A 16,796-nucleotide genomic window follows, 5' to 3' on the forward strand; every position below is an offset into this window, starting at 1 on the left:
ATATAGTTCTTGCATATATTTTGTTAGAGTTATTCCTATGTATTTTAGGTTTTTTGGATGCTTTAATACATTTTTAAACTCCAATTCCCAATTGCCCATTGTTAGTAAACACAATTCATTTTTGTATACTGACCTTATATCCTACAATCTTGCTAAATTTTATGTAGATTTCCTGACATTTTCTAGGTACAAAATCATATTGTCTATGAATAAAGGAAGTTTTGCTTCTTCCTGTCAAATCTGTATTTCCTTCATTTCTATTTATTGCATGATCACATTGGCTAGTGTTAGATAAGGAAAATAAAAAAACCCAAAATAGTGCTGCCTGGGAAAAGGGAGTGAAAAAGAAAGCCATACATTGATATCTTTCATCTCTCCCAAAATAAATCCTTTTCAGATGCTGGCCACAAGTGGGGAGAAAGTATTTCATCAAACCTAGAATGACAGTAACTGTGAAACACTAATCTCTTCCAAGATAAATCCTCTCCAGATGCTGGCCACCCATCCCCAACCCCAAAATCCAAATTTCTGAGTGCCCAAACTGACATGCTCACAAAAACACCTCTCAGTATAATCTATATAAACCCAAACTCCTCCTTTGGCCAATGGCTCATTTTCCACCAAGAGAGTGGGTCTATTGGAGGTGTAATACCGTTCCTGAATAAAAGGCTGAGATGATCCATGAAGTTTGCATCCAGCCAGTCTTTTGGTGCTAACAGCTAGGACTTCTAATATGATGTTGAAGAAAAGTGGTTAGAGCTATTTCCTTATTTAAGTAACTATCATATCATTTTCCTTTAAAACTCTGACCATTGTTTAATTTTTTAAAACATGTTTTTGAGGGAGATGTAGAAGGGCTTGGGTAGCCAGGTCAAGATAGTGAGTGAGGAGCAGGAAAGGAGCTTCTGATGAGGTCAATTCCTGCTTGAGGAAAGGGCTTATGGACACAAGTGGGGGACCTAATCAGACAGACACTTCCATACTAGTGCTCCTAAGGGGGATCCAACAGAAAAACTAACCAATCAATAAGAGGGAGGAGCACAAGGACAGGGGAGGAGATGAGGAAAGGAGGAAATTCCAGAGACCCTAGAAAGAACAAGACTCCCCCCACTAGATTTTCAGCTCTGGGGCCCCTTCTCTTAAGAGAAATCTGCCTCTGTTTTTCTGTCGCCTTTGTGATAAACCTATTTCTTACTTGTTACCTCTGTGTCCTGTTCTTCAATTCTTGAACAGAGACAATGAACCCTGTATCCCTAGATGGTACGGTGTTTTTTTTGTTTGTTTGTTTTTGTGTATGTGTGTGGTGCTGGGGATTGAACCCAGGGCCTTGTGCATATGAGGTAAGCACTCTACTAACGAGCTATGTCCCTAGCCTAAATGGTAACATTTTTTAACAGCTACCTTGAACTCTCTGAATAGATCTAATGGTGAGGCCCAGTCAGAATTCTTTTCTACTAATTTTTCCCCCTGAATATAGGTCACACTTTTCTGATTCTTTCCTTACAAGTCTCATACTATCTGGTTGAAAACTGGATATTTTCAATCATATATTGAAGCAATTCTAGATTGTGTTTTTTGATGGGCTATTGATTATTTTTAGTAAATTGCCTGTACTTAAATGTCAGAATCTGACTTTCCCATAGTATGTTGCATTTGATGTCACTACTCAGATTTTGTTATGTTTTGTTTAATTTTAGCCTGGCTGCCTAGGGAAGCATCCCTGCGTCTGCATAGTTCACTACTAATCAGCTAACAATTTGAGCAGAGGTTGCTTATATATCTTAAGCCCATAAAGTATGTCTCTGTTAATCCACTGTTGCTTGAGGAACGCATTCAAAATTGCAGCCAATTCTCAAGTATGCCCTAAGTTTTCCTTTTTATTAGACATTCTTGGATCTCTCTTCACATGCAGGTAGTTTCTTTTCTTTTTAAAATATTTTTAGTTGTAGATGGACACAATACCTTTATTTTGTTTGTTGTTGTTGGGTTTTTTGTTTTTTTTTATTTTTTGTGTGTGTGGTGCTGGGGATTGAACCCAGTGCCTCATGCATGCTAGGCAAGTGCTCTACCACTAAAGCTTCAGCTCCAGCCCGCAGGTAGTTTCTTAATAATCCAGAAAGAAATATGTGGAATGTTTATCTCTGGCTCTTTTTTTCAGGAATTTCTCTAATGTTTCTGGCAGGTCCACCACTCCACCACCCCAAAAGGCACTACAACTTCTAGCCAGCAAAGCCATGGATTCTACCCATTTGATTCTAACCAAGTTTGCCACTTTCAGTTGGCAAAGCTGTGATTTTCCACCATCTACTCCAAACCAAGTCAGCTCCCTCTGGCAAGAAAGTTGTTACTTTCACAGTTGGGCAAAACTGGTAAAACCACCATTCTTGTTACCAGAGCTGAGACAATGGAGATAGGGACAGGTGGGAGAAACCCTAGGAAAATAACCATTGACTCCCACTGTATTCACTCAAAGCATTACCAGCTTTTTAATAATAAATACTTTTTAATTTGTTTCTGCTGCTTACATAAGGGGGCAGATAGATGAGAATGGTGGGAACACAAAGTTAAGAGAATAATTCTATAAAATGAGCCCAGTGTGGGCTGGGGTTGTGGCTCAGTGGTAGAGTGCTTGCCTAGCAAGTGTGAGGCACTGGGTTGGATCCTCAGCACTAGATAGATAGATAGACAGACAGACAGACAGACAGTCAGACAGATGGGTTGCTAACAGTTAGCCCTTGTGCTCCTGTTCCTTCCTGCCCTCAGGCAAGTACACAGAGAAGAAAGAGAAGGCAATGATTCAAAAGGGGATTCTGGGTGTCCCACTCAGAAGACACCCAGCTCTGGGCCCCCTTCTCTTTGGAGAATTCTGTTGTTACCCCTTTTCTTAAGTAAAACTTGCTTTCCATGCTTGCCTCAGCATTTCTCAAGTGTTTAAACTTCAACACCAGGGAAACAAGGACCAGTTCCTGAACTTCAAGATCTGATCTGCAAGACTGGTATCACTTCTTCCCTCTCTCCCCCAGGGTACTGGGAACAGAACGCAAAGGCACTCTACCAGTGAGCTCCAACCCCAGTCCTTCTTTTCTGAGTCAGAGTCTCACTAAATTACTGAGGCTGGTCTTGAATTTGCAATCCTCCTGCCTCAGTCATTGGGATTACAGGGATTATAGGCATTCACCATGGCATGCAGGGCTTCATTTTCTTTCTTTTCTTTTTTTTTTTTTAAAGAGAGAGAGAATTTTTTAATATTTATTTTTAATTTTTGGTGGACACAACATCTTTATTTTATTTTGTGTGTGGTGCTGAGGATTGAACCCAGTACCCCACGCATGCCAGGGGAGTGCGTTACTGCTTGAGCCACATCCCCAGCCCGCTTCATTTTATTTCTAGTGCCCTGAAATATTTGGTTTTGCCTCAGTTTTATATTTGTTTTTTTTTTTACAATAAAATTACCAACCCCTTCTTTTTTTTTTAACTTACTCTTTTTTATTGTGCTTATTAATGACATGGAGAGGAAGATGGGGAGAAGGGGTTACCACCACAAGATTCCTAAGAACCAAAGGCGCAAATCAGTCCCATTTCTCTTTCTCTGAGATATGGTCTGTAAGACCCAGGATAAAAGGGTGGAATGTAGTTATATGGACTCAATTTGCTTCCGGACCTTTTCCAGAGCCTTTCTGTCCAGTTGTCGCTGAAGGATGATGACAAGGCGTGCGGAGACCAAAGCCACACCCACCACAGCCCCTTCAAATTTCCAGAATAAGTGTTGTTCCATCAGAGCTGAGCGGCAGCTTTTGAACTCATTTCTCTTAGAGGAGCTGCATGTAATTTTCTCAACATAACCTGTGGAACCTCACTCAGGGATGGTTTTAGCCTGAAAACTGGGACATGGAGTACACTCTTCTGCGACCACGAACTCTTCTCCCAGTCAGGTGCTCACTGACTGCTTCTCCTCCCGCACGGAAGCCTCTGCTCGGCAGAGCTCCACGGTGAGAGCGAAAGCGCAGAAGAGCCAGCACAGGTGGAGGCCCTGGGGGAGGCCGGCCTCCCGGTGCCCGCAGGCATGGGCGGTCAGGGTCGCACCTGTTGGGAAACAAGGACCTGCTACTTGGGCCGCGAGCCTGTCTGAACGCAGAGGCGCTCGCCCGCAGCGCTCCGGGCGATTCCGGCTCAGGAAGGTGAAAAGGCCCGTTGCCCATCAGGGCCAAAGCTCTGCCGGGACGACCCCACGGTCGCCGAGGGAAAAGCGCCTACGAATCCGTTGTCAAGGGCACGCGGCGCAGGAGGAAGGCCGGCTGCGGAGCAGGGGCTCACCTCTGCCCCCGCCCCGCGCGCCACCAACCCCTTCTTGCTGAAGTCCTCTTGGTTTCAATTTCCCGTTTATAAAATTATCCCATATTTCTTTTCTTTTAAATCCCTTATCTGTTCACTCACTAAAACCAATTTCCTTTAATTCTCTGAATATATGTATACAGTAGCTACTTTTTTAAAAAAAATTTTAGTTGTTGATGTATCTTTATTTTGTTCATATTTATATGTGGTACTGAGAATCGAACCCAGTGCCTCACATATGTGAAGTTAAGCTCTCTACTACTGAGCCACAACCCCAGTCCTACAGTAGCTACTTGACTACTTATTCCAACATCTGAGTCAACTTGGAGGTATTTTTCTATTGACTGCCTCTTGTGCCTGAGTATGTTTGCTCTCTCCTGATCATTTGCATGTCTAATAATTTTTGGCTGAATACAAGACATTCTGTCTGAAATATGCAGTAGTTCTGGATTCTATTATATTTTCTTTGGAATTGTTGGGGGTTTTCCCTAGTGGGCAAGTAACTTATATAAGCTATAAGCTTTGTCCCTCCTGCAGTGTTCAACAACTGCTATTTCTGTGTAATTCTTACAGCTGCTTTTTTTTAAAGGGGGGGGGGGAGAGAGAGAGAATTTTAATATTTATTTTTTAGTTTTCGGCGGACACAACATCTTTGTTGGTATGTGGTGCTGAGGATCGAACCCGGGCCGCACGCATGCCAGGCGAGCGCGCTACCGCTTGAGCCACATCCCCCAGCCCCTAAATTTTACTTTTTAGTTTGGCTGGACACAATACATTGATTTTATTATTTTTATGTGGTGCTGAGGATCGAACCCGGGCCGCACGCATGCCACGCAAGCGCGCTACCGCTTGAGCCACATCCCCAGCCCTACAGCTGCTTTTTCAACCTGGTTCCTACACGTCAGCCTGTGTTACTGATAACTAACTAGCCAACAATTTGGCCAGAGATTATTTGGGGCCTGTCCTAGCTGAACTTTCTTCCCTAATTTTTCAGCCTAAGATTCTGTCTTCTGACAGATATCTCAAGCTCATAAAACTTTAGATTTCTGCCAGCTAATTTCCCATGGTTAGTTCAAACTAACTAAAAACAACTAAGACTAACTTTAAAAAGTCCCACGGTTAGTTCACTCAGTTCAAAAAGCAGTAAATTCACAGAGCTCACCTGGTGTTCTGTCTTTCAAAGAAGGTTCTATCCTTCAAAGACAGAACTCTACCTTTCTGACCTCTGCCTGCTTTTTCACCAGGCCTCTTGAGTCTCCCCATTCAGGTATAGTTTAGAGGTTCAGCCAGGGATTTTAGTTTATAGTCAGTTATGGGTTCGCCCTCCTCTGTGGCTTTTATTTATAAGGTCCTTCTGCTAAATTTCCAGGTACTTTTTAGATTGGGAACTCTGTTCTTGATCCACCTTAAGGAAGCAAAGCTGGGGTTTTCCTCTGCCACTTTTCTCTACTGTGGAGGTCGTTGAATGCCCTCAGGCCAAAAAAAAAAAAATTTAAAGCTGCAAATTCATAATTCTAATCACTTCCATTGCCATTTTTCAAAATTATACTTTCTTTCCTCTTGCTTCTGTCTGCTTTTGGATGCTTTCCAGTCCTTGAGATACTTTCTTTTTTAAACAGATTTTATCATTATTTTCTGTGGGAGGGTTTAGGAGACCACTTCACTCTGCCATCATCACTGGAAACACCCTCTGTAGGATGGATTTTAAAATATTAAAGATCTAATATTTGTAAAACTAAAATAGATCTGGAATTTGGGGAAAAGAGTCTAAGATAGCACTCCTGGTTCTAGCCTGAGTGAGGGACTGATTATAGCAGTGCCAGATACAAGACAGACTACAGAAAAGCAACTTTAAAAAAATAAGAGGCAAATTATATTTTTCATATATTAAATATAAAGTACTTCTGGGAAAGCCTACAGAATGGAAGAAAAATCCTTGCAACCTGTACCTCAGATATCTCCAGGATATATAAAGAACTCAAAACACTTAACACAAAAAAAAATAAAATAAATAAATAAATAACTCAATCGATACATGGGCAAAGGAACTGAACAGGCACTTTACAGAAGAAATATGATCGGTCAACAAATATATGAAAAAAATATTCAAAATCTCTAGCAATTAGAGAAATACCAATTAAAACTACACTGAGATTTCATCTAACTTCAGTCAGAGTGGCAGTTATCAAGAATACAAGTAAGTAGGGCTGGGGATTGTGGCTCAAGCAGTAGCGCGCTCGCCTAGTGTGCGTGCGGCCTGGGTTCGATCCTCAGCACCACATACAAACGAAAATGTTGTGTCCGCCGAGAACTAAGAAAAAATAAATAAATGTTAAAAATTCTCTCTAAAAAAAAAGAATACAAGTAACTATGAAAGTTGGTGATGATGTGGGCGAAAAAGGTACACTCATACCTTGCTGGTGGGACTGCAAATTGGTGCAACCACTCTGGAAAGCAGTATGGAGATTCCTCAGAAAACTTGGAATGGAAGCATCATTTGACCCAATTATCCCACTCCTTGGTCTATACCCAAAGGACTTAAAGTCAGCATACTATATTGACACAGCCACATCAATATGTATAAGCTCAATTCACCATAGCCAAGCTATGGAACCAACCTAGGTGCCCTTCAACAGATGAATGGAATATAAAATATTTATATTTTAAATATAAAATATGATATATATACACAATGGACTATTACTCAGCTATAAAGAAGAATGTAATTGTGGCATTTGCTGGTAAATGGATGGAAATGAAGATGGTCACGGTGAGAGAATAAGCCAATCCCAAAAATCCAAAGCCCTAATGTTCTCTCTGATATGTAGATGATAACAAACAATGGAGGGGAGGATAGAAGTTCACTGGATTAGAGAAAGGGGAAATGAAGAGGAAGGGAGGGGAATGGAAATAGGAAAAACAGTAAAATGAATCAGACATAACTTTTCTATGTTCATATATGAATACACAACCAGTGTAATTCCACATCACATACAACCACCAGAATGGGAAATTATATCCCATGTATGTATAATGTCAAAATACATTCTACTGCCATGTACAACTAAGAAAAAGAACAACAACAATGACAAAGAAACAAGAATAAAGGGGAAATTTTTTTAAAATAAAGTACCTTTGTCAAATCCCAATAGAGACTCAGACTTGTTTTAAGTTTTCAAGGATAGTAGCTGAACCCAAAGGGAAAGAATGAACTACCAAAAAAAAAAAAAAAAAAAAAAAGCATGCAAGTGAAGGCAACAGAAGTTGAAAAATATTTGGGAATACCAAGGTTGAATATGTGAACAGTGGAAATGACCCATAAAGTTGACTGAGAAGTTAAGATCAGATAGAAAAGAATCCATAAAGTGTGCTATAACAAGAAATAAGGAAAAGCCGCAACCAGTATGAAATAACACAGAGAGGTACAATCAATTAAGGACTGAAAAGAATATAGTACAACTAGAAATTGTATAGTTACCAGTGACACCAGCAAGAGTAGTTTCAGTAGAAACCAAATTTCACAGGGCTGAGGATTAAATAAAAGTGACCAAAGAAAGAAAGTAAGTATAGACTAAGCTTGATATTTATTGGTAAAAAGGACAAATGTACATTGGAAGAGTAAATATAGATGCAAGTAGACAAAATTAAGGACATATTTGGAAATATTGATTTTGAATGACAAGCATCATGTTCTTGGACTGAAAATACAATGATAAAGGTCTGTGCAAACATTTAAGAGAGCATCTGGGCCCAATCTGGAGAAGTAAATATCAGAGTGAAGAGTAAGTTTCACACATGGATGACAAAATGTTTTTATTAAAAAGGTGGGGGGGAGCTGGGGTTATGGTTCAGCGGTAGAGCGCTCACCTAGAACTTGCGAGGCCCTGGGTTCTACCCTCAGCACCACATAAAAATAAATAAATAAAACAAAGGTATTGTGTCCAACTACAACTAAAAAATAAATATTAAAATATTTTTTTAATATTAATAAATATTTTTAAAAAGGGGCTGAGGTTGTGGCTCAGTGGTAGAGCGCTTGCCTAGCATGTGTGAGGCATTGGGTTCGATTCTCAGCACCACATATAAACAAATAAATGAATAAAGGTCCATCAATAACTGATAAAATTTTTTTTAAAAAAAGTGGGGGAGGTACAAAAAACCTAGTGGACTTCTGCTTCCAATAAAGATAGAGTAAATAATATAGAGCAGATTTATCATCCTCCTGAAACAATTTTTAAAAACCAATTTTAAAAATTTAAATAATTTTTTAAAAGCCAAATTTTTAAAAAAACAATTTTTAATTTTCATATATTTTTAAAAAACAAAACATATGAAACAATGGCAACACACCGGACATCAGGTAATGAAAAACAGCAATTCCTAAGAAATGAAAAGCAACTAAGAAACGAGGCCTTACTTGCCCCAGATGACTATCTGGAGAAAATTTCTAGACTACAGCATAGGAAGGAGCAATCCAGCAGAGACTGGTGGTCTGTCTGCATTGCAGAGACGTAGCTGGGAGTCCACTAGAGGACAGAGCTTCAAAGAACTCTCAAGATCTATAGAAGAACCCTTCAAGCATGCAAATAAGTATAAAACATCTCATGTATGTGAGGAAACTACCCAAAGCCAGGGAAAGAACCACTCAAAAGGATAATAAGAAAAGTACTCAAATTCACACAGACTTAGAAATAGGACCTATTCCAAAAAGCCAGAATAGAAAACTTCATAGTTCACTGGGCATCAGAATATTAACAAAGGTCTTGCCTCAATAGTGTAGAAATACTCACCCTAGACTAACTACAGCTCTGAACTCACATGACAACACTTAAAAAAGACTCAAAGGATCCAACTGTTTTCAAATAGTTTAGCCACATCCCAGAATAATGCTGAAGAATACCTACAGTAGTACAAAAATATTCAGAAAAAAATTTAAAAGATCTGACAATCAACCAAAAATAAACTGAAGCAAAGAAGCAAGAAAATAAATCTTGTTATAAAGAAAAATATAACAGAGATGACAGACCTGGTAGTTAGGGTATTAAACTAATTAATATGATTATATTCCATATATTCAAAAATCTATAAGAAAGACTGAGCATATAGCAGTCCCTCCTAAATCACAGTTTTTCTTTCTGTGATTTCAGTTACACAAAGTCAACAAACTCTAAAAACATTAAGTGGAAAGTTCCAAAAATAAAAAATATATAAATTTTAAATTGCGCACCATTCTGAGTAACACAATCAAATCCAATGCCACATAGCTCTGTCCTTCCTGGACATGAATCATCCCATTGCCCTGTGTATCCACACTGTATTGTTTGTTACCCATCCATTAGTCAGTAGTCATCTTGGTTATCAGATCAACTGTCACAATATTGCAGTATCTGTATTCTAGTAATACTTACTCTACTTCAAACATTAATTTTCCTATTTTATTATTATTGCTATAAGTGTCAGCTATAGTTTGGATATGAAATGTGCCCCAAAGGTCCATGTATTGAGCCCTTAGTTCCCAACCCATGGTGCTATTGGGAAGTGGTAGAACCTCCAAGAGGTAGGGCTTACCCAGGTACAGTGTCACTTACATGTGATCCCACCTACTTGGGAGATTGAGGAAGGAGGATCACAAATTCAAGGCCAACCTGGGCAACTTAGCAAGACCCTGCCTCAAAATAAAAATTAAAAAGGGCTAGGGGTATGGATCAGGGATAAAGCACTTGGGTTCAAATCCCAGTATTAAAAAAAAAATTGAATTAAAAGGAGGTAGGATTTATTAGAGATTACTGGGGGCATGCCCTTAAAGGGAATATTGGGGCCCTGGCCCATCCTCTTCCTCTCCTTATTTCCCTGCTGCTATGAGGTAAACATGCCTCCTCTGCCATGCATTACCACCATGATGTACTGCCACTGGCCCAAGAACAATTAGACAACTGACCATGGACTGAAACCTAGAAAACTGAGTTTAAAAAAAAAAAAAATCTTATCTCCTTATTAAGTGATTATCTCAGGGTTTTGCTGCAGTAACAGAAAGCTGACCACCACAGTCTCTTACTGTACTTAATCTATAAATTAAACTTTATTGTATATACATATGCACAGGAAGAAACATACTCTACATAGAAAGGGTTCAGCAATATTACAATTTTATGCAACTACTGAATATATACCTCATAGACAAGGGGGAACTACTACTTAAGTAGGGACATGGAAGGCATAAAAAAGACCAAAACGAACTTCTGGAGATCAACACTTCAATGTCTGAAATAATAAAAATACTTTGGAGATTTAATGGCAGATTTAGACAATGTATAAGAAAAGATTAGTAAATTTGAAGAATTTTTTAAAATTTTTTGGTACTGGGCATTAAAACCAGGGTTGCTTTACCACTGAGTTACCTCCCCAGTCCTTTTTATTTTTTTATTTTGGGACAGAATCTTGCTAAGCTTTGAAAGGTCTTGCTAAATTACTGAGGCTGGCCTTGAACTTCTCCTGCCTCAGCTTTCTAAGTTGCTGGGATTACAGTCATGCACCACTGCACCCAGTAAATTTGTAGAATTTTATTTTTAAAAAGTATTTATTTCTTTTTAGTTGTAGAATTTTTTTTTTTTTTTTTAAAGAGAGAGTGAGAGAGTGGGGCTGGAGATGTGGCTCAGCGGTAGCGCGCTCGCCTGGCATGCGTGCGGCCCGGTTGGATCCTCAGCACCACATACCAACAAAGATGTTGTGTCCGCCGAGAACTAAAAAATAAATATTAAAAATTCTCTCTCTCTCTCTCTCTCTCTCTCTCTCCTCTCACTCTCTCTCTCTTTTTTTTTTTTAAAAGAGAGAGTGAGAGAGGAGAGAGAGAGAGAGAGAGAGAGAGAGAGAATTTTTTAATATTTATTTTTTAGTTCTCGGTGGACACAACATCTTTGTTGGTATGTGGTGCTGAGGATCGAACCCGGGCCGCACTCATGCCAGGCGAGCGCGCTACCGCTTGAGCCACATCCCCAGCCCCATAGTTGTAGAATTTTAATAGCAATCATTCAACATGAAACAAAGAGAAATAACTGAAAAGATATGACCAAAACATCAGTAAAATGTGAAACAAATTCAGGTTGTTAAATATGCTTATTATCGGCTTTCTCAAAAGGCAGAGGGTAGGAAAATATTTGAAGAAAAATGGTCAGTAACTTCCCAATTTAATGAAAACTATAAACCCAAAGTCTTATCCAGATTAGAGACGCTCAACAAACACCAAACATATAAATCATAAAGAAAACTTTACCAAGAAATGATATAATGAAATTGCTTAAAATAGTAATAGAGAGAAAATCATCTAACAACCGGAGAAAAAAGACACATTATATACAGAGGAATAAAGATAAAATTATAGCAGATTTCTCAAGGAAAATAATGCAAGCTACAAGACACTGATACAATGTTGTAAAAGTGCTGAAGGCAAAAAAGAAACCTGCCACTGGGGTTTATTTAAACAGTGAAAATATTTTTTTATAAATGAAGGTGAAATAGCAACTTTTAAGGTAGTTCTCAATAAACTGAAGATGTAGACTATACTCTATAGCAATCACTAAAACTACACCATGAAGAACTGTTACTGTATTAAATTTTTATCACTGCTATCACAAATTACCATTACCACAAACTTATTAGTTTTAAGCAATACAGATTTGTAGGCTATGAATCTAATATAGATCTCTTGAATAAAATCAAGGGGATGAAAGGGCTGTGTTCCATTCTTGGAACACAGGAAGAATTCATTACAGAAGAGTCCATTTCTTGTCTTTCCAGCTTTTAGAGGCCTTGGCTCATGTTCCCTGTCCCCCGTCTGCAATGGAAGCTGTTACACCTCTGTGTGTCTTTCTTCCATAGCAACAACTTACTCTCTCTCTTTTTTTTATGATCATAGTTTTTTTTTTTTAAAGAGAAAGAGAGAGAGAATTTTTAATATTTTTTTTTTTTTTTAGTTTTACGGCGGACACAACATCTTTGTTTGTATGTGGTGCTGAGGATCGAACCCGGGCCGCACACATGTCAGGCGAGCGCGCTACTGCTTGAGCCACATCCCCAGCTCCCTTACTCTTTTATTTTAAAGGACTCTTGTTTACATTAAGCCTATGCAGATAATGCAAGATAATCTTCCCATGTTAAGGATAGATAATAAACTTAATTCTATCTGCAACCTTAATTCTTCTTTCCCAAGTAACTTAACATCTTGATTCTAGGAACCTGTGAATATGTTAACATTCTGCCTACTATAACTAAAAAGTCAACAACAGGTAAACTGAAATTTAAAGCTAACCAACTCAAAAGAAGGCGTGACATAGAAAAAATGGACAAAGAACACATGGGGGGAAAAATAGGAAATAAAACACAAGTAGGAAAAAATACTAGTTGGTAAGTTTGAATCTAATCACATTGAATGTAAATGGTCTAACTTTAATTAATCAGCAGAGATTGCCAGGTTAGATAAAAATCAACTCAGCTATACATAGCCTATAAGACAATAATTTTAAATATAAAGGAAAAAATAAGTTAAAAATAAAAGGATAGGGCAGGGGTTGTGGTTCAGCAGTAGAGCACTTGCCTAGCATGCCTGAGGCACTGGGTTCGATCCTCAGCACCACATAAAAATAAAATAAAGGTATTGTATTCCCCTATAACTACAGAATAAATATTAAAAATTAAATAAATAAATGGATAAAAAGATATGCTAATACCAATCAAAAAGAAAGCTCGAGTGGTTATATTCATATCAGACAAAACACATTTCAAGACAAAACTTATAACCAAAGATATAGAGGATTATTTAATAATGATAAAAGGTCAATTCATCAAGAGAACATAACAATCTTAAACATGTACACATCTTCAGGGGCTGGGATTGTGGCTCAGCGGTAGAGCACTCGCCTGGCATGTGTGAGGCCCTGGGTTCGATCCTCAGTATCACATAAAAATAAATAAATAAAATTAAACATGTACACATTCTAATGATAAACTTCAAAATATATGAAGCCAAACATGATTGAATAATGAGAAAAAAGGACATATCCAAAATTATAGTGTGATATTTCATTGACTCTCATTATAAATAACTGATGAAAACAAGAGACAGAAATAAGTAAAACTAACAACACTAACCAATTTGACCTAACTGATATTTATAGATCACTACTCAACAATATAGAATCCATACTCTTGTCAAGTGTGCATGGAATATTTACTAGAATAAGCCATATTCTGGGCCATAAAATAAATATCAATAAATTTAAAATAATTCCAAGTTGTCTGGTTATGGTGGAATTAAATTACCAATAAATGATAAAATAATATCTAGAAAACGCCCCCAAATATTTATATAACACTAAATTTTTTTGACCAGAGAGTCAAAAGAGTAGCCAAAAGGGAAGTTACAAAGTATTTTGAACTGAATGAAACTATAAACACAAAATATCAAAACTAATGGAATGCAGCTAATGTGGTACTTACAGGGAAATTTATAGCACTAAATAACTACATTGGAAAAGGAAGAAGTCTCAAATCAGTGACCTCAAATTACATTTTAAGAAACTAAGGGGGAAAAAAGAGCAAATTAAACCAAAGTGATGCAATAATAAAGATTAGAGCAGAATTAGTAAAATAGAAAAAAAAGAGAAAAAATAATTAGATCAAATATGGTTCTTTGAAAAAAAAAAATTCACCAGTCTGATCAGAAGAGAGAAAACAAGAACCAGAACAAGAGAAGACAGAGAATAAGCAAACAGGAGAATACAAATTACCAATATCAGCAATGAGACAGATGATAAATTGAATTTATAATTTAAAACTTTCCTACAAAAAATGCCAAGCTCAAATTCCATTACTTGGAAATTATAGTAAATGTTTAAAGACTAAATAATACTAATTCTATACAAACTCTTCTAGAAAACTAAAGAAGAAAAACTTTTCAGTGCATTCTATAAAACCAGCATTACTCTTGATACTAAAAACAAAGACATTTCAAGAAAAGAAAACTACAGGCCAACAACCCTTATGACTGCAGATGCAAAAATTCCTAACAAAATTTTAATAAAGTACAACAAAAAGCATTAATCCCAGGAATGCAGGTTGGTTTAACACTGAAAGTCAACCGCACTGTTCACCATACTAATAACCTAAAAATGAAAAACCATATGCTCACCTCAATAGATGTAAAAAAAAAAAAGCATTTGACAAACTCCAACATATATTCCAGATAAAATTTCACATTAAAGGCTAGATATATAGGTCATTGGTAGAACTCTCCCCTAGCATGTTGCAGGCCCTATGTTAAATAACCAGTAGTGCAAGAAACGATATAAAAATTCATATCAAACTAGGAACAGAAAGGAACTGCCACCTGAGAGGAGACATCTTCGAAAACCTACAACAGCTAACAAGACTGAATGCTTCCCCAACAAGATCAACAATATAACAAGGATGTGTATTTTCACCACTTGTATTCAACACTGTACTTGAGGTTAGCCAGTGTGACAAGGCAAGAAAAATAAAGAAAAGACATCCAGACTGGAAAAGAAGAATTAAAATTCTCATGTTACAAAAGATATGATTAAAAATAGAATTCCATGGAATCTATTTTTTAAAAAAAGAAAAAAATGATCCAGATGAATGGGAAAGTTTAGCAAGATTGTAGGATACAAGATCAATACATAAAAACCACAACTATATTTCTACATATTAGCAACAATCATAAACTGAATTTTTTTAAAATACCAATTATAATAGCATTAAAGTTATGACAAATCTGGATAAATCTGACAAAAGATAGACAAGAGTTTTACAGCAAAAAATACAATACATCATTGAGAGAAATTATAAATTTTTAAATAAATATAGAGAGAAACTGTGCTCATGTATCACCAAAATCAACAATAATTACTAGGCTAACTCAGCTCCTTATATTGATCTGCATCCTGAACACAATCCCAATCAAAATTACAAAAGGCTTTTCCAAAAGAAATTGGAAATATGTTCCTTACATTTCGATGGCTATGCCAAAAAACTAAAATAAGCAAAACAACATCGATAAAGATTAATAAAATTGTGCTGGGCACCTTAGTGCATGTCTGTAATACCAGCAACTTGGGAGGCTGAGACATGAGGATCACAAGTTTGAGGCCATCCTCAACAACTTAGACCCTGTCTCAAAATGAAAAATAAAAAGAACTGAGGGACAGGAGTCGTACTTCAGTGGTAGAGCACTTGCCTAGCACGTGTCAGGCACTGGGTTCAATCCTCAGCACCACATAAAAATAAACAAATAAACATATTGTGTCCATCTACAACTAAAAATATTTTTCAAAAGAGAGAGAGAAAAAAAAGAAAAAGAAAGAGGACCAGGGATGTGGCTCAGTGGTAAAGCATCCCTGGATTCAATTCCTAGTACTGGGGGAAAACAACAACAACAAAGGAAGAAAGCTGTAAGATTTACATTATCTAATTTAAATCCTATTACTAAGCTATAGTTATCTAAATAGTATACTTCTGATATTAATATAGATAAACAGATTACTGGAACAAAAGAAAGTCAAGAAATATACCCATAAACATATTGTTAACTGATTTTCAATAAGGTGAAAAGGCAATACAGTACAGAAAGGATGGAATAAATTAAAGTGCTATAACAACTATACATTCACATGCAAAAAATTTTACATTCATAGCTCCCATCATGTATAAAACAATTGTAGACTTAAACATAAAACCTAAAACAATAAAATCCTTAGGAGAACACTTGGGGAAAAAAAATCTTTCACAGACACAACACCAAAAGCACATAAAAGATAAAATCCAGTTTATCAATTTTTTTCTTTCCATAAAGAAAAATGGATATGTTCATTATCTTTTTTATGGTAACAGTTTTATGGAGATATACATGTGTCAAAACTAACCAAACTGAACATTTTGTTTTTTCTTGCAGTACTAGAGACTGAACCCAGAGGTGCTCTATTATTAAGCTACATCCCCACATCCATAATTAAACTTTTTAAAAAGCTTTTTTAAAAATGTATGATATCTACAAAAGAAAAAAACATTCATTTCAGGTAGAATGAAAAATAGAAGAGAGTAACAAAAGAGCCATCCATGCACCTAAAAATATTATTTTTAATGGTCACACAATATCTATTTTCCTCTCATTAGACAGACTCCTCCTACTTTTATCATTAAATAAACAGCATCCCATCATCGTGTACAAAGCTCTTTCTTTAGAAATTACTGCTTCAAAATAGATTCCCAGACGTTACAAAAGAAGAGCATAAATATTTTAAAGTTAGGAAGACTGATTTTTATTTTTAAAGGAATGGCTTATTTATCATTTATTTATGTATTTGTTTTTAAGGAAACAGAAAAAGGAAACATGAAACAAAGTTTTTTTACTTCAGAAATTAAGAAGTAATACTGAAAATGTTTAGGGATGATAT

The 16,796-nt window shown here is 36.8% G+C and overlaps 1 protein-coding gene and 1 pseudogene across 3 annotated transcripts in view; both read right to left on the minus strand.

The window, feature by feature from the left end:
• The window catches only part of Kiaa0319l (KIAA0319 like), a 108,304-nt gene that overhangs the window by 40,989 nt on the left and 50,519 nt on the right, over positions 1–16,796 (minus strand). The window lies entirely within an intron of this gene.
• On the minus strand, positions 3,635–4,065 carry LOC113186088 (protein JTB pseudogene; annotated as a pseudogene).

This window comes from Urocitellus parryii, chromosome 11 (genome assembly GCF_045843805.1).
Source record: "Urocitellus parryii isolate mUroPar1 chromosome 11, mUroPar1.hap1, whole genome shotgun sequence".
NCBI classification, from domain to species: Eukaryota; Metazoa; Chordata; class Mammalia; order Rodentia; family Sciuridae; genus Urocitellus; species Urocitellus parryii.